Below are 25,983 nucleotides of genomic sequence, written 5' to 3'. Positions count from 1 at the left end.
GTTTATGCTGCTATGTCTGCAAAGTACTTTCATTTTGTCCCAGGAATCTATACTGATTCAGTAATTGTCACAATGCTAGGCAAGTGGTGCAGGCTGAACAGATTAACAGAATTGGGAGGGACCTTGTAGGCTATCTAATCCAACCCCCCACCCAAGCAGGAGACCCTACAGTAAGGTCTTTCATTAAGTGATATATTTTCAAATCCATCATCAAGGACTACTGATGAGAAACTATTGAAGTAGGCTAGGATGAATGTTTTTTTTATATAATGGTGTTTTTTTTGTTTAAAGGTATCAAATTATGTGTATATACATAAGAGAGAGAGAATCTGTTCATCTTTAAGGTTTGTTGTTGTTGTTGTTTTGCTAGTCCCAGTATATGATAAATGCCTAATAGGTTATAAAACACAATGTTAGCAAATTAATTTATGCTAGCATGTCAGGATATTAAAGGATTTATCAGATATTATATTTAATAACTCTTTTGTAGAAGAATATCTTCTGTAAAAATACTAGAAAAATGTAAGTTTCAGAGATATAAATGCTGATACACAGTGCAGGTAAAAATACAAATGAGTCAAATATAGCTGCCCAAGAAGTCTGATAATGGCCTAAAAATAAAACTCTCTATTTTCTAAGTAAATGGGCATCAATGAAATGAACATAACACTTTTAATTGGACCAAGTTTTATTAGCAACACAAAAGTAACAGTGCAAGTCTGAAGTCCAAGTTGCAATGTGCTAGCACAGCTATGAGTACTTAATCTGCACTATTATCTTTTTCTTTGAGATGAATTCGCATTGTTTTCTTCAGAAAAATGGAGTGAATAATCTTTTTTCAGAAACAGCTTTCTCCCGAGAATACCAGTAATGGAATTTAATACAGGTTGCAATCTGGATGGCTGCAATCCTAATGATGTTCAGAAAGTTATTAGAACTTTCTATTCTGCCAAGTCCTGGAACTCTGTTCTCCCAATGAATAGAGGATATTCTTCTTGTTGTTGGTTGGGGGCGGGGGGAAGTGCATTCATTATTTCTTTTGTGTTTTTTATATTTTATAGCCTATAACATAACTTCTGGGGGAGGATCCTGTCGCCGACGGGAGCTCAACGGAGCTCCTCTCAGAGTGCTGGTCTGTATATCTTATAAGATCTATAGATATCTCCCCTTTCTGGCAGAAAGGGGCAGGGAGAAGTTCGGTCGTTAGGATCTCTTTGTAATTCACAGCTTTTTTCTTCGCTGTGAACGGAGAAGAGGTTCAACAATAGCTGAGCTTTTACTCCAGCCAGTTCTTCTCAGCTGCTTTTTTTTTTGCAGCCCTAGGCAGGTTGCCCCCCCCCTCAGGACAAAGCTAAGCTATTTAAAATCAATCCGAGCGGGGACCATTCCTGAGAAATCTCTTCTATTATTATTCAAAATACCAGCTTCAATTTTGTAAAAGGCTTCTTTGTCTAGCTGCGTCACAAGATGGCGATTTTATAGCTTTTGCGTTTGATGTGACGTACTCAATCAGCCCTACTCCCCTGAAGACTTCTCCGTATCAACTGTTAAAAGATTACAAATAGTATCCCATCTAAAACTGAGGGGAGCAGAGACTTTGTTTGTTGGCTTGTTTGTTTGCTCGTTTTTAATTTTTTTAATTTTTTAGAATGGCTCCCAAATCGAAGCAGAAGCGCTTCCTTAATAACACATCTCAAGAAATTGCTATAAAGTCGCTGCCCTTGCCTCCTACTGGAGATTTGTTAACGCAAGAATTTCTTTTCGAAACCCTTAACAATTTCAGACAGGAAATCAATCAACTTATATCGGATTTATATGATAAATTTGATGCTAAAATTGCTCAAACAAAGGAGGATATGATCGGAATTATGACAGTTATGACAGACTATATTGCCGGAATGGAGGATAAATTGGAACTTTTGGAAGAAACCAACTCTAATTTGACATCCAAAATTCAAACGTTACAACAGGAAATTGAAAATGCTCAAAAACAACTTGTCATGATAAATTATAATAAGACTGTGTTTGCAATAAGAGTTAGAGGACTGCATGAAAAGGAACAGGAGAATTTGAAACAGACCTTTTTTGAGGCTCTTAGTCGTTCGGTGGGAAGTCCGGGACTTAACTTTGATTGGCAGATTCAAAAAATTTACCTCCAGAACTCGTGTGTAGCAAAACAGCAACAGCTTCCGAGGGATATAATTATATATTTCACCACAAGGGAATCCAGAAATGTGATAATACAGAAGCTTTACAATAAGAGGCTGAGAATTGATGGACAGGACTTGATTGTTTTTAAAGAAATACCATCTCAAATATTAAGAGCAAGGAGAGACTACACTTTCTTAACTGAAGAACTCAGAAATTCTCAGATACAATATAAATGGGAAGTCCCAGCTGGCATTACAGTCACATTTGAGAATCAAAAACATCGTCTTAATTCTGTTTGTGAAGCCCGAGATTTTTATTACAAGATTCTGAAGGCGGGACTTCCTGATTCATCCGGACTTGGAGAGAGACAAGGAGAAGGAGAAGATAAGCAGCGGGACACGTGGCTACAAAGCGGAGGGCATTGCTTTCCTCTTCCGGAAGGGCAGAAGAGTAAAGAATAAAGATCCAGTGATGCTTTTAAAATACTTTTCAAATTTTTAGTTCGAATAAAATTTCATGATTCCTGTCTGGTATAAAATGGCAAAGCTGTATATCGATGATGAGATATGGAGACTGAAAGAAGCGCTGCTGATTTTGGACATATATTGTATATAAGATTCGTTTGAACTCTAACTTAAATTGCGCATGAATTATCTTTCCAGGCGAGGAGAGCGGAGATCGTGATTTTCTTGAGTTGTGGTTTGGGACGAATAGAGTTGGGAGGTGCGGGGGAGATGGAAGGGTAGCGAAAGTTCAATTAGATTACTCTGAGTCAGAATGTAAGCTGATTTTTGTATGAATTGCTATTTGAATATAAGGTTAAGAAAGATTAGTCGGAGAGTCTCCAGGAAGGTGGAGTAAATATGAGAGGAGCAATGGATGAGGATAAAATATATATGTGGACATGGGTAAAGGCAGGGTGGAAGGTATAAAATGTATATGTGGATGTGGGTAAGGGCAGGATGGGAGGTGTTGGAAATGAAAAATGAAAGAAGTACTTGAGTCTAATGGCTTTATAGAAAGGTCTGGATATTTGGATAAAAAAGAGATAAATTAAAGGTTTGGATATATAGATAAAGTAATAAGGCCCTTAGTTGGAGAATTCCATTTGACTAACTTACTTGGTTCCAATATAGTTTGAAATCCTGCAAGTAATAAAATAACTGAAATTAGGAATGAGGTACATTGTTTAAGATTTAAAGATGATGGGAAGCTGTGTTAATGTAGTGGGTTTATTGATTTTTCCTGTTTTTCCTTTTTTGTGTGTGTGTCTTGTTTTTCTTTTTATTTTATTTTTTTTACTATTTCTCTTTTTTTGTTTTTCCTTTATCTTTTATCTTTTAACTTTAAAGTTAGTTGGTTTTAATATACCCCAGTGCTTGATAAAGAATTATGCCGGGTATGGGACCTGGGAAGTCGTAAGGGGGTTAGGGAGGGGGGTCTATCGGGGGGAGGGGGGAAATACAGTTTCAATTCTCAGAACAATAAGAATGCACTTGTAGACTGTTGCTCTCTTTTCTTTTTTTTCTTTTTCTCTTTTATTTTCTCTTTTTTTATTTTTCTTAATTTTAGTGCAAAATATAAACTGAATAGATTAATGAATTGTAGAGATACACCAAAGTGAGGAGTAGAGGGAAAGAAGAGGGAGAAGTAAAGAGGGAGTGAGAGGGGAATGTAAGGAGGGTGAGATGGAGGGAAGGGGAGATGTCTGAGGGGGAAGGGAAGTAGAAGAGGGGAATGTTGGAGGGGAGAAATGAAAGTTGGAGGGGGAGAAGAAAGGGTGTATGGGGGATTGAAGTGTTATGTTGGTTTTTTATGGTGGATTTTTTTTTATGCACAGTATATAAGTGATTGTATAAAATGAAAATGAAAAATGAAATAAAACAGTTTTAAAGAGAGAACATTTATGAATGAATGAATAAGTAAATGAATGAATGAATGAATATCCAAGGATATTCTGGATGCTAAATAAGCAAAAACATAGAAAAGCAAAACTTTTCATTACAATGAAACAAAAGCCTCTTCATAGCCTTCCATAAGACTGATAGAGGTGGGGATATCTGGTGGGGATATTTGGGAGTGGAGAGTATTCCATAGGTCAACTACCATGACAAAGAAGACACATCTCCTAGGTCCTACCACATAAGCACACCACATAACATTATTTCACCAGGAGTACTCAGATGTCATTCTGACAGAACTGGTGGAATAGACAGAAATCACTAGGGAGAACTGGTCCCTCATACTGTATATGGTCCCATAGCAAGCAAGTTTTAATGATGACAATCAGCAATTTTGAATTGCACCTGGAAATCCACCAGTATCATTGCTGCCATAGCAATGGTATTACATGGGCATGTTATTATGCAACCAAAACGTCATGTGCCACTGTATTCTGGACCAGCTACAACTTCCAAATGCTTTTGAGTTCTATATTTAGTATATTGCAATAGTTCAATGGAAATACTGCATGAGCAATTCTGAGCACTTTCTCCTAGGAAATGGCACATTCTTTCTAGGAATGGTGCATGTAGTGTATAAAGTCTACTTGTGTGAAGGTTCTTTGACCACAGCTGCCACCTGTTCCTCAAGCAGGAGTTATGAGTCCAGGAGAATGCTAAAGTGGTACACTGACTCTGTCTGGAGGAATATAATCCTGTTCAATATTAATAAAGGGAAAATCACTATATTGGTGGGATGCGGTACTAAAACCTCACCCACTCAATCTTATCAGGATTGAGGTGAAACCTGCAGAAGGATCACTAGTTTAAAAGAAACAAAGAAAAAAAGAAGTGAGGTAAAACCAATTCTTTGTTTCCTATTCAAACTGTACATGTTCTAGGGAAAGAACTTCCATAGCATTGTTTGGGGAGCTTGCGTGTCAGGCCTGCCACACTTTCTCTTATTTCATTATGCTGTTTCATTAGTATAGTTGATGGGAGGGGGGAATAGAGAGGAGTAGGATTGTGGAATGTGTTGTTGTCATTCTTTTCTAGAAGACCAAGGTCATCTTTTATCTCCGCACTTTTACACCTGACTGGAAATAGCTGGGCAGAGATGCCAGCGTGGAAGAAGACGATTGGACCATGTGATGGATTTGTGGGTGTGGGGACAAGATCATGAACTTTTAACTGGGTGGGATTCTGATGTAATTTCCAGAATTGGGATTACACAGATGTGCTAAGAGGTCTGCTTTATTAAATTGGAACTTTAAGGACCGTTTTGCCTTGGACTCTGATTTAATTCTACATGATACTTGGAATGCTGACATTATCCCAATTCTCTCTTCAAAATAAATCACCAGCATTCCCTCCCTCACAGGGTGGGGGCTGGTAAGGGTTGCTGTTTCCCAACGCTGACCCGGTCAGCATAAAATATCAGCGAACAATTATGAGAAAGCCTTTTGAGATAAGAAGCTGAAATCTTCAAAGGTGAAGGAGTTTCTCTTTTAAAATTTATTGCCACTGGCAAGAAGCTCAGCCTGTGGGGGATGGAAAGAAGGGAAATGAAGAAGCTTATTCTCAACTCGACTAAAGGATGGCCAGAAGATCTGATGAATGGAGATCCCAGCCACCCTCATGCAGTCAGCTCCGATGGCCTTCCCGGACCATTCCAGACAACTAAACGTGAGTGCATACTAGCCCTCCTTCCCCCCAGCCAAGGCTTGGAAAAAACCCTGGAGTGGAGATTTTGACTCCTTCCAAAAGGGGGTAATTGAAATGAGCCAATACCCTGCAACTGAGTTGAAGACAGAATCCTTATCAAGATGGGATTTTCAACCCAGCCAGCAAGAAGGGATTTGGCCAGCATCTTTCACTTGCCAGCCACCGGAAATTGGGCTGCAGCTAGTGGATGAAGCACCACTAAATTGGGCTTTCTTCCCAGAGTATGGCTGGATAAGATGCCAGTGGGCACCTCCTGGGCCATCAACATGGGAAAGTCCTCCAAGCCAGCAGAGGGACCCTTGGGCCGGAAATCCTCCAAGCCAGCAGAGGGACCCTTGGGACATAACCCCCCCCCCCCTAACCAGCCATCATTGGTTGAACTGCAACCTGTGAATCAGGCAACCTCGGGATGGGTCTTAATCCCAGGTCATGGATGGAAGGGATTCTAATTCGTACCTGCCCTTCCTCAGCAGATGGCACCATGGCAGATAACTGGGCAATGGCCAACCAAGAGATTGGCCTCCCCACTGGTTCCAGTCTCCCCTGCAATGCCCCAACAGGTTCTTACCCAACCTTCCTACAGAGAAAGGTTCTCAACAATGGAAGAAGGGGCAAGCTACAGAATGGATGGTGGAAAACTTTGATGAGGTGGTTCCTAAGTTTAGAGATGTAACTAGGTTCCTTTCCTCATGGGGGCCAATAAAATACCATTGCTGTCAACCTGGCCACAAAGCGTCAGAGTGCTTGGCTCCAGCCCTATTGCCACAAACGTGCGCACCAAACACCATGGTGGTAAAGAGAAGGCCCCAGATGCTACCACAAAAGAGTTGTCTGAGCCAACAACCTCTAGAAGAGGATCCCCAACTTAAGGTGACAGAGAGTCCTACCAAGGGGGAGGCCTCGAAAGAGGAAAAAGGTCAACAACCTCTGGAAGAGGATCCCCAACTTAAGGTGATGAAGAGTCCTACCAAAGGGGAGGCCTCAGAGGAAGAAAATGCTGAAGATGACCCAATGGTGAATGCACCCATCCGCCCCTTCGCCTTCCAAGTCAACCTCCAAGTGCCTAGAGATGGGGTTGGAGGGGAAAGTTGAAGCAGTTGTGAGCACCAGTTGTGCTCGATGCTTAATCAGCACATTGATTGTCAAGCAACTAGGCATAAGCAAAAGACCTCTAGCCTGTCCCATTCAGGTTGAGCAGGCAGATGGAATGCTAATTGGAGGGGCCCAAACCACGCTAGTAACTGATCGGGTGAAGTTACAAGTGTGCTGCCACTGCAAGCTTCTCAGATTCATTGTGGCTCTGGAGATGCCGGAGAAAATAATCTTGGGGCTTGCATGGCTTGACAAGTGGAAGCCTACGATAAAGTGGGAAGACGGTGGTAGGAAATTGATGGTTGTGATTGAGCCGCTACCACCGGTGGAGAAAAAGGGCCAGCCAGCGATGATTGAATCCAAGAGCCCAAAACCTGCAACAGAGACAAAAAACCCAGCTGTCCAACAAGTACCCAAAAACTTGTTGGGGGATGTTTTGTCAAGAAAACCACAGCATGACAGTAATGGAAGCCAGGATAAGCTGATGACAGTTATGAAATTAGCACTCCATACAGACCAGTGGCTCAACAACAACCAGGAAATCCTAATGATAGAAAATGGATTAGCCTGGAAGGGGTCCAAACTGTACGTCCCCCTGGGATTGAGGCTGGAAGTTCTACAGCGGAGCCATGAGGCGAACTAGGAGGTCACTTCGCTCCACCTCGCCAGGCATCAATTTCGGTGGCCAAAGATGGAATCAGAGGTGGAAGATTACGTAAAAAACTGTGCTACTTGTGCAACAATGAAACCATTGCTGGAGAAGTCTCCTGGACTGCTACAATGAGTGGCCAGCCCTAACTGACTATGGGAAGAGGTCGCAATGGACTTCATCGTGGAACTCCCAGACAGCAGTGGGAACAGAGTAATCTGGACAGTTATTGACTTGGTTTCCAAGCAGGCGCACTTCATTGCTTGCTCAGAGTTGCTGTCTGCAAAGAAATTAGTGAAAATGTTTGTGAAACACATTTATCGCCTGCACAGAGTGCCCAAGAGGATCATTTCAGACCACAGAGTCCAGTTCACAGCCAAATTCTGGAGAGAGGTCCTGAGATCCATTGGGTCCACACAAGAACTGAGCTCAGAGGTTCATCCCAGCATTAACTGCACAACAGAGAGAGCCAATGCGGTAGTGGAACTATCAGCAAGACAATTGGTCAGACTTGCTACCCTTTGCCGAAGTGGTGTACAACAGTGCAGTTCACAGTAGCACTGGATTTACTCCTTTCCAGATTACCAGTGGCATGGAATTTGTTCCCATGCCTGAGCTGCCTAGAGAACCTCCCTCCTCCATGTCTTTGAATGAATGGGTGGACATACTAAAGAAAGGATGGGAGAATACGAAGAAGGCTCTAGCAGATGCGGCAGAAGCCTACAAGAAGCAAGCTGATAAACACCGCTCGCTCCAAACCCCCTTCCATGTGGGGGACAAAGTTTTTGTGTCTACCAAATACTTAAGATTAGGAATGCCTAGCAAGGAATTTGGTCCAAAATTTCTAGGTCCATTCCCAATAGTGAAGATAGTTAACCCATTTACAGTTCAACTCAGTCTACCCAGAGGTCTAGGGAAATTTGACCCAGAATTTCATTGTAGCTTGTTGAAACCAATAAATGGGTCTAGCATAAGGGCATCCACCCAGGCTTTCTCTCCTCATATAGAGATAGAAGGGGAAACACAATCTATAGTGATAGAAGGGGAAACACAATCTGAGGTGGAAAAGATTGTAGACTCTAGGCTGAATAGGGGTCGCTTACAGTATTTAGTGCAATGGAAGGGTTACCCTTTGTCTGAAGCCACTTGGGTGAAAAGCTGGAACTTAAAAGTGGAAAAGTTAGTAGAACAATTCCACGAGAAGTTTCCAGATAAGCCAAAGGGTCTCCTGGGGGGGTGGGGGGGGAAGTAGGTGGTTACATTTTTTATGTTAACTTTTATGTCATTCTCTTTTCAGGAAACATTTTTCTTCTGAGGAGAGGCCACCTGTCAGGTCTGCCACACTTTCTCTTATTTCATTATGCTGTTTCATTAGTATAGTTGATGGGAGGGAGGAATAGACAGGAGTGAGATTGTAGAATGTATTGTTATTATTCTTTTCTAGAAGACCAAGGTCATCTTTTGTCTCCGCACTTTTACACCTGACCAGAAGTAGCTGAGCAGAGATGCCAGCGTGGAAGACGACGATTGGACCATGTGATGGATTTGTGGGTGTGGGGACAAGATCATGAACTTTTAACTAGGTGGGATTCTGATGTAATTTCCAGAATTGGGATTATACAGATGTGCTAAGATGTCTGCTTTATTAAATTGGAACTTTAAGGATCGTTTTGCCTTGGACTCTGATTTAATTCTACATGATACTTGGAACATTGGGATAGGAATGTACAATTGACTCCATTCTAAATACGTTTAACTGGAAAAGTAAATCCCTCAAAATAGTGCCTAAAACTAGACCTTTCTTATACTATTGATATTAATTGGAATCAATTTTGGTGAAAGGAATAGAATCCATAAAATAGGATGCATTGAAAATATGGTTTCTGAATATATACAAATTATGCTGTGTTAACAATCTGCATTATATTTTTTAAAAATTTGGTGTTATACCACCTGAAAATGCTGCTACTGCAATCTCTGCCGCTTGGAACCACCTGAGAAGGGGCAGATGAAGTGGGCGCTGCAGAGATCATGGCAAAGCCTTTTCGAGTGGCAGCATGGCAATCTTGGGCACCTGGAACTACCCGAGAAGGGGCAGGTGAAGCAAGCACTGAAGAGATTGCGGTAAAGCCTTTTTGGGTGGCAGCACAGAAAACGTGGCTGCCCTGAACTGCCCGAGAAGGTTGTTTATTTAAACCCCATGTTTTAACATCTTTCTCATATCCTGACTAGATCTGAAAATATGGCCACCAAGCTAAATCCACCCCTTGATTCTGTAATTTTGCTTGGATTTAAGTTCACTACTCTCATTTCGAATATCTTTATAAGGTACAATTTTTCCCAGTTAATCAGGTTTGGATATATTAATGTCTCCATTGTGGAGAGCCAGATTGGTATTTTCCTGTAATGTTGTAATTTAATTTTTCCCATATATTAAGCAATGCATTCCTCGCATAATGCCTCTGAAAGTATTTGTGCGCCATACCTCTACCATACCAGAGAAAGGCATGCCAGCCTAATTGCATTTCATGTCCTTCTAACAGTACTACTGCATTTCCCCAAAAATATGACCTGAAATAAGGCCAAGCCTGACTTTTAGGGGTGGACATAAATATATGCCTTCCCTGAATATAAGACCTAGTGAAGGGGATGGGTGTGGCCTTTCCTTCCCTGGTCATCTCAAGGCTGCTGGGCCCCTTAACCACAGCATGCTGATCAGCTGATCAAGAGAGGGCTGGAAGTTCTGTCTCTCTGGGTGCCTGAAGATACAGTGCACTCTTGCTAGCACCAGCCCTGCCCACAGCACTAGGCAACCTGGCAGCTGAGAGGCTGTCTGTTCTGCAGCTCATCTTGTGGCTATGGAGCAAGTGGCGACCACGGCTTGTGCTCCGCGGGTGTTGCTTAGACTCCTGCTACAATGAGGCAGAAAGCCATGTGGCCTGTCAGAATTACCCCCACCCTCTACCAGGCTGCTGCTGCTTGAGAAAAGGACAGGCAATTGTTGGAAGCACCTGCTTATGATATAAGCAAATCGCAGTCTGTCCCTTTCAAGTGATCAAATATCTGTGTGTGTGGGAAAGAGAATGAGAGAGAGAGAAAGAGAAATGATGGAGGAGTGTAACAAAAATTGCAGGCAATGCTGTTTGAAAGAGTTTCCTCTTTGCCATTTCTCTCTCTCTCTCTCTCTCTCTCTCTCTCTCTCTCTCTCACACACACACACACACACACACACACACACACACACACACACACATGCACACACACGATGAAAATGGTGGAGGGCAGGCAACCGGGTAAAGAGACTGACCCTCCCCACCTCCAGCTCGATGTCTGCTCAGGGTGGCACCCCGAGGACCGGCAAGTTTGGCATTTTACCTTTCTGCCTTTTGTGAACTTTTGGCTGCATGCTGCATGCAAGAAATCTTTCTCTTCTCCAAACTCCACCAGAAATGAGTCTTCATGAGACCTATCGTGCTGGCGCAGCCTCTTGGAGCGAAAGAGGAGAAAAATTTCTGCTGCTTTCCTTGTATGCAGCCAAAAGTTCGCAAAAGGCAAGAAGATAAAATGCAAAACTCAAACTTGCCTCGTGTATGGGCTGCCCTTGATGAGCACCAGCTGCGTTAGGGTTAGGAGGAGCCCTGCGTGGCCCCCACCTACTTCCGCTTTGCCTTTGGCAGGGCGGCGGGTACTAGAAGGGCACTATCCCAAAGCCTCCCTGCTGCTTAGTTTGGGGTGGATGGTGCCTGGCAGGCCCAGGTGCGGTGGGTGGGCAGGCACGTAGAGCAGCTGAATTGTTCACTCAAGTTGTGGGGATTTGGGCAGCATTTGCATTGCTGGGATGCTTGCAGGACCCCTGGCATCCAAGGCAGGTGAGGCTCAGAGAGGAGGTGCTACAAGAGAGCTCAATCCTGAAAAACTCTGAGCTACTGAACTTTACACCAAGTTGTCTAAGTGTGAATTTCACCAAGAGAAATTTCACCCGCAAACAGCTACAAAGTTTTTGGGGATTCGCTAACGTTTACCGCCAATTTATCCCCTCTTTTGCTAGCATTGCATCGCCAATGTTGAATCTTTTAAAATCAAAGGGGGGAGCAAAACCAATAATCTTTCTTGGATATTGAAGGAGGCATGCCTGACAGTAACGAAGTCTCTTTTTTTATTTTCTTCAAAGAAGAATCCATTTTTCTCTTTCCATCATCTGTATAAATTCTTTATCTTTTGTTATAGATTGATTTAGAGTCTATCTTGCTTTCTTCTTTTGTCCCTTCCAGCTAATTTTTATTGAATTGTGGTTAGTCCACAGATTGGATTTAATTTCAATCTCTTGGACATTCCCACTTAATTCTGAAGTCATCCAAATCATATCTATTCTAGACCAGAAATAAAGTAATGGACCAGGGGAGAGACTTGTGTGTGTGTGTGGGAAGGGTCTTAAACTTTCAACTGGGTGGGGAAACCTGAAAGATTTCAGATTTGGGTTTTCCCAGATGTGCCAACATGCTATCTCTAATAAAGTGGAACTTTGAGGAAATTCAAGTCTTGGAGTTTTCTTTCGTTGGGGATGTTTCTTGGAACCCTGATAGCCAAAAGATGATAATACTGCTAATTTTTTAAATGTCTCACTAGCATTATTAAAACTAGTGAATTTTATGCTACAAATCTATAACTCTAAAACTTTTAATTTAAAATTTTTAAATTTCAGCTACACATTATCAAAATGGCTACATGTAACAACACAGAAAAATTTGAGAAATTATCAGCAGATATATAACTTTTAGGGCCCTTTATGGATTAACATACAGCTAAAACATATGAGTTCATTTAATCTATGGGAATAAAGCCTGCATCCAAGATTGATGCTCTTGTAAGAGAACTCTGGGAGATATGCAGATATCAAACAGATGAAGGACAAAGTGGATCTTATGGAGCACATATTGGAGACGACAAATACTTTATGTGAAGCTGAACTGGAAGAGAGAACAATTTTGGAATCTCAGACTAAGGAATTTTAATTAAGATTTTGAGCAATTCCTGAAGATATCAGACTAAGGCTGGTTAAGTGTTTGGCTCAGTTAATTAATAAAGAAAAAACTTCTTGATATAGATCTATACAAAGTATACAGAGTAAATTCCAGATTTGCCATGATGAGAAAATTAATCTCATAGTTCATTTGCAAGAATAACAAGAGATTATGTTTTGGATTGCCACTTTAAAGATAAACTGAGAATGGAAAACGTGGATATACCACATTTTTGGACTATAAAATGCACCTAGCTTTTGGGGGAAAAAACCTAGCTTTTGGGGAAGAAAACAGGGAAAAAAATCTGCCTCTGCCTCCCAGCATCCATCTGGTATTCATCTGGCCCATTCAGCATCGCCCGTTCGGCATGACCCATTACATGCCACCGACCATTCAGCATGGCCCATTTACCACCACTGCCTGTTCACCGCTGCCCATTTTCTGCTGTTCTAGAAGAGCTGATCTGTGCCACACCAACCTCCCTCCCCCTGCCGCAATATTCACTGTATAAGATGCACAGACATTTCCACCCACTTTTTTGGAGGGGGTGGGGAGTGCATCATACTCTGAAAAATATGGTAATTGTTCTGAAGAAAATTCCAGTTAGAATTTTGAGAAAAAGGAAATCTTACTGACATCTTGAAAAAGAGAAAAATTCTATTCTTTTGGGATAAACTGAGGAAATGTTGACATAACCTGCCTTCAAGAAATACATATTAAGAAACAAGATATGAAATACATAACAAATAAATTATTAGGGAAAGAGTGTATATCTGCTAGTTTAAAAAAGATAGAATATCCACTAAGGGGATTAAACCCTTCCAGGATAAACTACTAAAGACCTTTTTTGAGATGATGGACAATTTAGTACTAATAGATTCATGAATATGTTAAAATGATTATAACAGAGAATAAACCTTTTTTTCAGAAAGACATGTCTTTTTTTTCTTTTTTTCAAGTTTTTTATTTTTTATAAATATATCAAATCAATGTGTGAACAGTGTGACACTTGGATGTCATACATTCTAATACAATTACAACTAGTAAAGTTAATCATAACTATTACATTCATTCAACTTATGTATTTCTAATAATAATAATAATAATAATAATAATAATAATAATAATAATAATAATAATCTGATTATTTAAAAGAAAGTCAAGAACATCTATTAATCAAAGTAAAGAACAAAAATCTACTCAAGGTCCAACAGAAAATATAGAAAAGATGTGATAAAATCAAGAATGGAGAGTTGGCAGAACAAAGCATTGCATGGCCAATTTCTGGGGAAAATAAAAGATAAAGTGGACAGTGAAAAAACTTGGTTATGGTTAACAACAGGTACATTAAAGAAAGAAACAGCGTCACTAATCCTGGCTGTGCAAGAACAAGGTGGCATGCGAAGAAGAGACTTCTTAGGGGTTTTTTACAGGGGTTTTTAAATCAAATTTTAAGGGGAGGGTGGGGGGGTTGATACAGATTGCTCAGACAGGCTTGGGGGGGAGTCTGCCAGGGCACAAGCCAGAGCTAACTAATGAGCGTGGGTCAGGAGTGCTGGGAAGGGTTGGGATTCCGGGGGAGACATTAAGCCATTCCATTCGGGGGTTCACCATCTCTACTGTTTGTGGGAGAGGCAGATATGGTGGGGGACGAGGTACAAATTATGTTTGGGGGACACGGGTCTGCTGTTTAAGAGCAATCACGCGTTCCGACCACCATTACCCTTCTCACACCCCTGGGTGCTTGGGATTACAGGACCCTGGTCTCCGGCTGGTGTCGCTTAATGCCAGGTTCGTGGTACATAAGGCTCCCCTCATTTACGACCTCATACAAGAGGGTAGAGCGGACCTGGCATACATTACGGAGACCTGGTTGAGCCAAGAGGGGGATGTTCCCCTTAGTGAATTATGCCCACCAGGCTTTAGGGCGTTTAACCAGCCGAGAGCCCAGGGCAGCGGTGGGTGGGTGGCGGTGATTATTAGGGAAAGTCTTAGACTTCAGGAGGTCACTGTGCCTCAGATAGGCGGGTGTGAGTCCCTTTTTGTGAAATGGGGCCTTGGAGTTCAGGTGGCCCTTTTTGTTACGTACCTGTCTCCCTGCTACGTTTCATCGGCCCTGCCGGAGCTGCTGAAGGTTAGCTGGATTGGCGGTTCATTTCCCCAGGCTTATGATCCTGGGGGATTTCAATCTGCCTTCCATTGGTGAGACATCTGAGTAAGCTCGGGAGTTCATGGCTTCCATGACGGCTATGGACCTAACTCAGTTAATTCAAGACCCCACCCATAATGGGGGACACATGCTCGACCTGATTTTTGTCTCTGGGCAGTGGATGAATGATCTAGATTTAGGGGATATTTCTATCCAACCCTTGTCATGGTCGGATCATTTCCTCATCAGTATCATTCCATACTGCTACCTCTCACCGCACGGAGGAGGAACCGACTAGATGGTTCAGGCCCAGGCGCCTGATGGACCCTGAAAGGTTCCTGACGGAGCTTGGGACTTTTCCTGAATCCCTTGCTCACAACTCGACCGAAGCCCTGGTGGAAACCTGGGATAGGGCGGCCACTGGGGCTTTGGATCGTGTTGTGCCTTTGCCGCCTCTGACCCAGTGTCAATCCCGGGTAGCTCCCTGGTTTACCGAGGAGCTCCGGGAGATGAAACACCGGAAAAGATGACTAGAGAGTGGTTGGTGGGCCAGCCGGTCCAAATCTGATCAAACACTAGTAAGAATTCATATTAAATCCTACTTAGTGGCGATAAAAGCAGCAAAACAGCAACATTTTTCTGCTCTTATCACGTCCGCAGATAACTCCCCAGCCCCCCTGTTTAGGATGACCCGCTCCTTACTTAACCAAGGAGCTGGGAAAGACCCCTTGCAGGGTAGGGCTGAAGCATTTGTTCAGAATCTGCAGGATAAAATCGCTCAGATCCGGACAGGCTTGGACTCTCACTGGGTAGATTCGGGCAAGTCGACAGGGATGAATCTTGTGGAGACCATCTGTGATGAGTTTGAACCTGTGACCCCCCAAGGGCATGGACAGGATTATGGGGATACTCAGTGCCACCACTTGTGTGCTAGACCCATGTCCCTCTTGGTTAGTCTCGGCTTCCCGGGAGGTGACATGAGGCTGGCTCCAGGCGATTACCAATGTGATTACCAATGCTTCGTTGAGAGAGGGGTTCTTTCCCACCACCTTTGTAGCGAAGGTTGTTGAGAATGCGGTAGCATGTTAGCTTCCCCAGTCCCTGGATGAAGCTGTCTATCTGGATCCGTTTCAGTTGGGCTTCAGGCCCGGATACAGCACAGAGACGGCATTGGTTGCATTGGTCGATGATCTCTGGTGGGCCCAGGACAGGGGCTGCTCCTCTGTCCTGGTCCTATTAGACCTCTCAGCAGCTTTCGATACCATCAACCATGGTATCCTACTGCGACGACTTGAGGCGTTGGGAGTGGGGGGCACCTCCTCCTACCTGTCGGATCAGTCACAGTTTGTGTTGACTGGAGGGCAGGGATCGACCCTGAGGCGTGCCACTTGTGGGGTGCCCCAGGGGTCGGTTCTCTCACCCCTCCTGTTCAACATATATATGAAACCACTGAGTGAGATCATCCATGGTTTTGGGGTACGGTATCATCAATATGCTGATGATACCCAACTTTTCATCTCTACCCCAAACCACCCAAATGATGCCCTCGACGTGATGTCCCGATGCCTGGAGGCTGTGCGGATCTGGATGGGGAGGAACAGGCTCAAGCTCAATCCCTCCAAGACACATCTTGCTCCATCTTATTTATTTATTTATTTATTTATTTATTTATTTATTTATTTATTTATTTATTTATTTATTTAATTAACTTGTATGCCGCCCACTCTCGGAAGACTCAGGGCGGCTTACAAATAAGAAGGGAAAAGGGGATATAAAAATAAAAATAAAAAACAACAGTTAAAAATACAACAACAATCATAACATAAGATGGGGCTGAATAATTCAACAGCCCCAGGCCTGCCAGAACAGCCAGGTCTTGGTCGCTTTGCAGAAGGCCGGAAGGGTAGTGTGGGTCCGGATCTCAACAGGGAGATCGTTCCATAGGGCCAGAGCAATAGCAATAGCAATAGCAGTAGACTTATATACCGCTTCATAGGCCTTTCAGGCCTCTCTAAGCGGTTTACAGAGAGTCAGCATATTGCCCCCAACAATCTGGGTCCTCATTTTACCCACCTCGGAAGGATGGAAGGCTGAGTCAACCCTGAGCCGGTGAGATTTGAACCGCTGACCTGCTGATCTAGCAGTAGCCTGCAGTGCTGCTTTTAACCACTGCACCACCTTGGCAGCAACAGAGAAGGCCCTCCCCTTCGGCTGGGGTCGCCAGCCGACATTGGCCGGCAGATGGAATCCGGAGGTAACTGGCAGGAGGCGGTCTCTTAGGTAGCCAGGTCCGATACCATGTAGGGCTTTAAAAGTAACTACTAGCACCTTGAAGCATGTCCGGAGACCAATGGGAAGCCAGTGCAGCTCGCAGAGGATAGGTATAACGTGGGTGTACCTAGGTGCACTCACAATCGCTCGCGTGGCTGCATTCTGGACTAGCTGAAGTCTTCGAACACTCTTCAGGGGCAGCCCCATGTAGAGTGCATTACAGTAATCCAGACTTGAGGTGATGAGGGCGTGAGTGACTATCCGAAGGGCCTCCCAGTCCAGATAGGGTCGCAATTGGTGCACCAGGCGAACCTGGGCAAAGGCCCCGCTGGTCACAGCTGAGAGATGATGTTCTAGAGTCAGCTGCGGATCCAGGAGGACTCCCAAATTGCGAACCCTCTCTGAGGGGCGTATAATTTCACCCCCCAGGCTAAGAGATGGAATAGCTGGACCATCCTTGGGAGGGAACATCAATAGCCACTCAGTCTTGTCGGGATTGAGTGCAAGCTTGTTCACTCCCATCCAGACCCTGACAGCCTCCAGGCACTGGCACATCACTTCTACCGCTTCACTGAGTTGGCACGGGGCAGACAGATACAATTGTGTATCGTCCACATATTGATGATATTTAATCCCGTACCGGCGTATGATCTCACCCAGCAGCTTCATGTAGATGTTAAATAGGAGGGGGGACAGGACCGAACCCTGTGGTACCCCATAACTGAGGGGCCTAGGGGTCGATCTCTGCCCTCCGACCAACACCGACTGCGACCTGTCCGAGAGGTAGGAGGAGAACCACTGAAGAACGGTGCCTCCCACTCCCACCTCCTGCAACCATCGCATGGTCGATGGTATTGAAGGCCGCTGAGAGGTCAAGAAGCATTAGGATAGAGGAGTGACCCCTATCCCTGGCTCGCCAGAGATCATCGATCAGTGCAACCAAAGCAGTTTCCGTGCTGTAACCAGGCCTGAAACCAGACTGAAAGGAATCCAGATAATTGGTTTCATCCAAGGACCACCGGCGTTGAAAGGCCACCACTTTCTCAACAACCTTCCCTACAAAGGGGAGGTTGGAGACTGGAAGATAGTTACTCAAAATGGCTGGATCCAGAGATGGCTTCTTCAGGAGGGGTCTCACCACCGCATCCTTTAGGAGGTGCGGGAAGGATCCCTCCTGAGAGAGGTGTTTACTATCATCTGGATCCAGCCGTGTGTCACCCCCCTGCTGGTCGAGACCAGCCAGGAGGGGCACGGGTCCAGTATACAGGTGGAGGCACTCACTGCTCCCATGGCCTTGTCCACTTCCTCAGAGGTGACAAGTTGAAACTCGCTCCAAGAAATCCGCTCAAGACCTTCCCCCGGTACCTCGGCTGGTACCGTGCAATTGGAGTCCAGATCTGTCCGAATCTGAGCGACTTTATCCATTAGAAACTGAATAAATTCCTCAGCTCTACCCTGTAAAGGGTCATCCGCATCCCTCCCTTTCAAGAGGGAGCGGGCTATTCTAAACAAGGTGGCTGGGCACGATTCAGCGGATGCAATAAGAGCGGCAAAATGCGCACATTTCACCGCTCGTATTGCCACGAGATAGGTCCTGTTATAGGCTCTCATCAGTGCTCGGTCTGATTCAGAGTTACTGGCCCTCCAGCGGCGCTCTAGGCATCTCTTTTGGCCCTTCATCTCCCGGAGTTCCTCAGAGAACCAAGGAGCCCTCCTGGATCCACTACCTCGGAGAGGCCGTAAAGGCACAATCGGGTTTAGAGCCCCTACCGCCGCTGTATTCCAAGCAGCGACTAAGGACTCTGCCAGACTGTGGATGAGAGTGTCAGGTATTTCACCAAGCGCCGTCTGAAAACCCATAGGGTCCATCAGGCGTCTGGGGTGGAACCACCTAATCGGTTCCTCCTCCCTACAGTGAGGGATTAGTTTCCGAAAGTCAAGCCTCAGTAGGAAGTGATCAGACCATGACAAGGGCAAGATCTTAATGCCCCTCAAATCTAGATCACATCTCCACTGCTCTGAGAGGAATACAAGGTCAAGTGTGTGACCTGCTGAGTAAGTCGGACCCCGGATTACTTGGGTCAAGTCCATGGCTGTCATGGAAGCCATGAACTCCTGCGCCCTATCAGTGTTCATCGAGTGAAGGCAGGTTGAAATCCCCCAGTACCATAAGCCTGGGGAACTCTACCGCCCGCTCGGCTACAGACTCGAGGAGCAAGGGGATGGCTGTTGCAACGCTGTTGGGGGAAGGTTCGTTAACAACAAGCCCACTTGACCCGCAAGGTCCAACTTCACCAACAAGGACTCACACCCGACAAGCACTGGAGCAGGGATCCTACGAGGAACTAATGACCCTCGGATGATGACAGCCACTCCCCCCTTTGTCTGGGGTCGCGGCTGATGGAGCACCTGAAAATCTTCTGGGCACATTTCAGTGAGGGGGACTCCTCCCTCCGGGCCCAGCCAGGTTTCAGTAATACATGCCAGGTCTGCCCCCTCGTCTAATATTAGGTCCCAGACGAGGGGAGCCTTGTGAACCACAGACCTGGCATTTAGCAACAACAGCCTGAGACCAGGGCCCTGACCACTCTCGCCATCTGGTCCTGGAGTGGAACTAACAGGGCCAGAAGGAGGGATCGCTGTGACGTAGCGGACCCTCCTTCCCCGGTAATGGCTAGCCCTGAAGTTCCCATCGTACCTGCCCCTCCCCGTCATGACCGTAATGTTCCAGCCCACTCCCGTACCTGTGGACCCCATTTCCCCTCCCCTCCGCTCTCTCCAGCAGGCCATTTATCTCAGTCATTCTAAGACGGGAGGTAGGCCTGGGCCCCCTACCATTTCTGCAATAGCACTCAGTGGAGGAGGCACCCGGCTGTACTCCCAGTCCTATCATACATACACAGTCGCTCACTCATACAGTCCCCACATAAGTCAATTTAAAATTACAGGGTACAATAATAATAAATATTAATAAAAATGGGTACAAACATCAACCATCCATCACACACATATCACATACATACCCCATACAAAGAGAAAAAATTGTGCGGCTGTTAAAATGTGCAAAGTTCATACAAAGACTGTGGTAGAGTGGTAGAAGGGGAGTAAAGGTCCAGGTGGCAGAGATGGGGTTCCAGAGATGGTGGAGGACGGTAATAGTGGTGGCCCGGGAACAAGGTTGCAAAGCTGGGAGTCCAAAGGTCCAAATCTATGAGCGTGGGCAGGGGAACCAGGTAGCATAGGTGGTAAGGAGAGAAGGTCCTCTCCAGTCACAAAAGGCTCTCCCCAGCCACAAAAAGAGGCAGAAAGGGGAGACCCCGCTGGTTCCAAGGGCTCTCCCAGATGCAATCTTTGATGATAGAGGGAGAAATTTTAGCCCCCTCAGAGAGGGCCCGCAATCTGGGCGTCCTCCTGGATACGCGGCTTAGTTTAGAAGAACACCAGACAGCCGTGATCAGGGGGCCTTTTACCAGGTTTGCCTGGTACATCAGTTGTGCCCCTTCCTGGATCGGGATGCTCTGTGCACAGTCACTCATGCCCTCGTCCTTTCTTGCCTGGACTACTGTAATGCTCTCTACATGGGGCTGCCCTTGAAGAGCATCCGGAAGCTTCAACTGGTCCAGAATGCGGCTGCGCGGGTTATCATGGGGGAATCTAGGTGCTCCCATGTTACACCCCTTTTAGGCGGCCTGCACTGGTTGCCGGTTGTCTTCCAGGTGCGATTCAAGGTACTAATTATGACCTTTAAAGCACCCCATGGCTTAGGCCCAGGGTACCTGCGAGACAACCTACTGCCACCGGTAGCCTCCCATTGTCCAGTGCGATCCCACAGAGTTGGCCTCCTCAGGGTGCCGTTGGCCAGACAGTGTCAGCTAGTGACCCCCAGGGGGAGAGCCTTCTCTGTGGGAGCGCCTTCCCTCTGGAATGAGCTGCCCCCGGAGCTTCGTATAATCCCCGACCTCCGGTCCTTCCGACGTGCCCTAAAAAGTTGGCTTTTCCAGCAAGCAAGCCTGGCCTGAACAAAACAAAATAAATTATTGATTACTGTTAATTTTAATTTGAATTTTTTTAAAAAAATGTCATTGTCAATTTTAATTGGGTTTGGGATATTCTATTTAATTTTTTTAAACTTTTGTATTATGTGTTTCTTTTAAAGTTGTATGCTGCCCTGAGTCCTTGGGAGAAGGGCGGCATATAAATCTAATAAACCTAAACCTAAGCTATCCGCACAAATGCCATTAAGGCCAAAATCGAAAAATCCTCTGATGATGCCAAATGCAGACTTTGCAAAGAAGTTGATGAAACTGTTGATCACATACTCAGCTGCTGTAAAAAAAATCATGCAGACTGATTATAAATTGTGGCACAATTCAGTAGCACAAATGATCCATTGGAATTTGTGCAAAAATTATAATATTAAAACAACAAGAAACTGGTGGGAACATAAGCCTGAAAAAGTCACCGAAAATCAGATGGCCAAGATCTTATGGGATTTTCATGTACAAACAGACAAAATACTGGCGCATAATACACCAGACATCACACTGGTTGAGAAAAATAAGGTTACAATCATAGACATCGCAATACCAGGTGATAGCAGGGTTGACGAGAAGGAACATGGAAAAATCGCGAAATACCAGGATTTAAAAATCGAAATTCAATTATTATGGCACAAACCAGCAGTGGTAATTCCAGTGGTAATCGGCACACTGGGTGCTATTCCAAAAGCACTGGGATTACATTTAAAACAGTTAAAAATTGACAAAATCACCATCAGTCAAATGCAAAAAGCCGCACTGCTTGGATCCGCACACATATTACGAAAATACGTTACGACATCCTAGGCCCCTGGGTGGGGCCCGACTAGTAATCAATGCCAAATCTGGTGAAACAACTGGCCGCTGTGATACAACAACAACAACAATAATAATACACGTTTATAATAGATTGCAATCTATCATTGTTCAATTATTCCATGTTTTCTCTTGACATTACTTCCATTTTATTATATAAAAGTATGTGCACTAGTATTCCCCCTTCTCTCATGTCTATCACTTATGCTAAGTTTTAATCATGTGACCCTTTATTAAAAGACTTTTTCTTTTTATCCTATCTAATTTCTAATCATGTTACCTACCTAAAAAAAAGAAAAGAGAGAAAGAGAAAAGGAAAAGCAAATCAGAACAACAATAAAAAGACATCATCCATCCATTGTCTCTTGCCCACCTCGATACTTTGATTGCTGTGCTTTAAGGAGGGGCGGGAGGAAAAGCAAATCCAAACAATTTAAAAAAAGAAACATTATCTATCCATTGTCTCTTGCTCGCTTCAATACTTTAATTGCTATGCTTTTTTTTTTACTTGCCTCCCACATTCCTCTCTTAAATCTTTACCTCTGTTTGTATCTACATCTTGGATATTCAATGTAGGCACTTTTCTCACCTCTACCCTCTTCCACTGCCCAGTTTCTAAAGTTTCTACAAAGATCCATCTCTCCCTTTCAAATATATCTTCCAGCTCCCTTAATATATTTCCCCCTGGTTTAATTCATCAATCACTGTTATTTTCATTGTTGTCTCCTCTTTGTCTTCTTCTTCCTTCATTTCTTCTCTTGACTCCTCCTTTTCCTGGGTGTCTTGGACTTTACTCATCATCTGTCAGCCTCTGTTTCGCTGCTGCTTTTCGGCTGCCATTGAAACGGGGAGGGGGGCATGGTATTTGGGAGGGGAATCATTATGTACTGGAGGATTGTTATTAGGAGCTGTCCTGACCATCTATCTGCACATGTGGAAGAAGGGAGTTTCCCGCCAAGGCCAACTGTCCAGAATTCCAGCCTGATGATGCTTTTTGAAGACATCTCCCACCTGACAGTTGGGTCAATTATTATTGGACTATGAAATGGGGTGCCAAGGGGAGGGGATTTAATTATACATGATATCTATTGCTTTCACGCCTTTTTACTCAGACTCAGCTTTGCTTTGCTTTGCTACTCATGGTTCGTAATTAGTAAAAGTACACTTAATTCTAAAGCATGGAGTTGAGTGGTTTCTTTCTTGATTATTAAACGAAGGAGCATCTGACAATAAGCTGAGTCTCACCTCGCACCCAACCCGGAGTGAACACCTTCCGAGGGGGGGTGCCCTCAAAGAAGAAAAAAAATGTCTTTACATGGCAGTGACCAGGAGGAAGATTTGGGGGCAACGGCAGCTCCATCATTAATGGAAATGCTGGCCGAACTGGGAGTGGAGGAACCTACTGTTCGACCCAGGTGGACTTGGGGAGTGGGGCAGAAAGAGGAACCTGATGAACAACTAACTGGAGTCACGAGGAGGAGGCCCAGGAAACCAGCTGCTGACTGGTATGGATCTAAGGAAGAAGACTACAAGATGTCCCAAGCCATGAAACTCCTCGAAGAGGCATGGGGCGAACGCCGGGCTCGAGAGAGTGGTGTGGAAAGAGGACCGGCAGAGGAACTAGAGATGTGTGTAAACAGGAGACTCCCCCGCCGCTTAGAACCTTGGTACGAGGCTGCTGCAGATGTTGAGGTTGATTTGGCTAGACTTCGTTACAAGGAAGAGGGAGAAACTGAGGATTCCCTCCCACCCACCAAATCTCCTCTCCCAAAGGTGCAAAAAGGGGGAAGGGGAGGATTCACAGGCAAGCCCAAGCCTTCCGTCTGCTTCCACTGTGGGAAGGAGGGGCACCGTGCTGTGAATTGCTGAGTCAAGATGACCCACACCGCTCTGCCCTCCTGGAGGGAGAAAAAGCCTGAGAAGCCTCCTAGCAAGAAAAGAGAACCTGTTTTGAGGGGGGAGGAGATTTCTCGATGCTTCGAGCCGGAGGAAGGAGGGTGCAGAAGCCCCAGTTCGTCTGTCGACAGTGACTATGAGGACGCGGACCACTGGGTAAGTTCCCGCTCGGGGCCCATGCTTATCCCAGTTGAGCTTAGAGTGCCCTCTTCTGACACAAAAGAGAAAATTCTGGCTCTTTTAGACTCTGGCTGCTCACGTTGCATTATAAGCCCAGATATAGTTGAAAAAATGGGCTTCAAACTGAAAACTTTAAAAATCCCAATTGCATTTTGTCAATTAGCTCCGGCCCTTTGGAACGAACTCCCCGCGGAGATTCGGACCCTCACCTCTCTCCTGGCCTTCCGAAAAGCCGTTAAAACCTGGCTGTGTCGGCAGGCCTGGGGTTGATGAGCTCCCTCCACTCTCGACAGATGTGGTTGTTGGTTATTTTAATTGCCTGTTTTGTATTTGTATGTTCCCTTTCCCGTTGGAGTTGTTCGCCGCCCTGAGTCCCTATAGGGAATAGGGCGGCATAGAAATAAAATGAAACTTCAAACTTCAATTAGATGGCTCTATTGTAGGGGGCGGTCCTGCTCATTTTGCTACAGAACCCATCGAAATGTGGGTGGGAACCCACCAAGAGATGATAACTTTTATTGTAGCCCCAGGGATGGACCAGCCCCTTATTTTAGGACTCCCCTGGCTCCGTAAATGGAACCCACGCATTAACTGGAGAGATGAGTGGTTATGAATTTGGTCAGCCACACCCCCTGAGGGGAGGATGGAGGATCTGGAGCCTGATAAAACGGTCCCCAAACTAGCGGCCAGAGGGCAAGAAAGAATTGAGGGGGAGGAAAGAATTCCAAAGGAATATTGGGACCTGAAAGATGTTTTCAGTGAAAAATCTTCTGATAAGTTGCCCCCTCATAGGGCCACAGATTGCACCATTGATATTCTACCTGGGGTGAAGCTCCCGAAACCCCAAATTTATTCAATGACCCCTAGGGAGATGGACGAAATGAGAAAATTCATTGATAAAAACTTGGAAAGGGACTTCATTGAACCAGCGAGACCCAAAGTAGCTGCCCCAGTGTTATTCAGAGAAAAGAAAGATGGCTCCTTTCGTTTATGTGTGAATTTTAAGAATCTTAACTGCATTTCTGCCCAAAACCTCTACCCCTTACCACTGATGAAGGACATGCTGGCACAACTAGGGAAGGGGAGAATTTTCACTAAATTGGACCTGCGGGAAGCATACTATCGGGTCAGAATTAAAGAGGGGGACAAATGGAAGACTGCATTCAACTGCTCCCTTGGTTGTTTCCAATTTTGAGTAATGCCATTTGGCCTCCAGGGGGCGCCAGCGGTCTTTATGCAACTAATTAATGAAGTTTTGCATGACCATCTTTACAAAGGCGTGATGATCTATCTAGACGATATCCTTATTTACACGGAAGCATGTGAAGAACATGTGAAGCTTGTCCGCACAGTTCTCAAGAAACTACATGCAGCAGAACTATATGCCAAATTATCCAAGTGCGAATTTCATCAGGAGAGGGTGGGCTATCGAATCCCCCACAAAGGGATAGAGATGGACTCAGCAAAGGTTAAGGCTGTCACCAAATGGGAAGCCCCACGCACACGTAAGCACTTACAGAGTTTTTTGGGTTTTGCTAACTTCTATTGTCAATTTATTCCCTGCTTCGCTAAGATCGCTCTTCCAATCACTAACCTCCTTAAGTTGAAAGGAGGAGCAAAGCCCAAACCTAGCATATCTTTGAACTGGACTATGGAGTGTCAGGCTGCTTTCGAGAAGTTGAAACGCCTGTTTGCAGAGGAACCGGTCCTGAAACACCCAGACATGGATGCACCTTTTGTGGTCCAGGCTGATGCCAGTGATGTGGCGGTGGGGGCAGTACTGCTTCAAGCAAATGCACAAGGAGAATTACAACCCTGCGCTTACACCTCTCGCAAGCTGACCGACACTGAGAGACGCTGGGCTATTTGAGAAAAAGAAGCTTTTGCTGTTCGTTGGGCTTTGATGACCTGCCGTCATTTTCTAGAGGGCGCTAAACACCCTTTTGAGGTGTAGACTGACCACAAAAACTTGGAGGCGTTGAAAAACCCCAAATAACTGTCTCCCAAACAGATGTGCTGGGCACAACATTTCAATAGGTTCAATTTTACTTTGAAA

General features: G+C 44.8%; 1 protein-coding gene across 6 annotated transcripts in view; it reads right to left on the bottom strand.

Moving 5' to 3' along the window:
• DMD (dystrophin) overlaps window positions 1-25,983 on the bottom strand; it is a 1,286,665-nt gene that overhangs the window by 1,039,597 nt on the left and 221,085 nt on the right. The window lies entirely within an intron of this gene.

Source organism: Thamnophis sirtalis, unplaced genomic scaffold (assembly GCF_051295495.1).
Source record: "Thamnophis sirtalis isolate CommonGarterSnake01/CBP01778 unplaced genomic scaffold, rThaSir2_p1.2 scaffold_8, whole genome shotgun sequence".
Lineage (NCBI taxonomy): Eukaryota > Metazoa > Chordata > Lepidosauria > Squamata > Natricidae > Thamnophis > Thamnophis sirtalis.
Note: the sequence above shows the minus strand (reverse complement) of the source record. Positions and strands in the feature narration are given on the sequence as shown.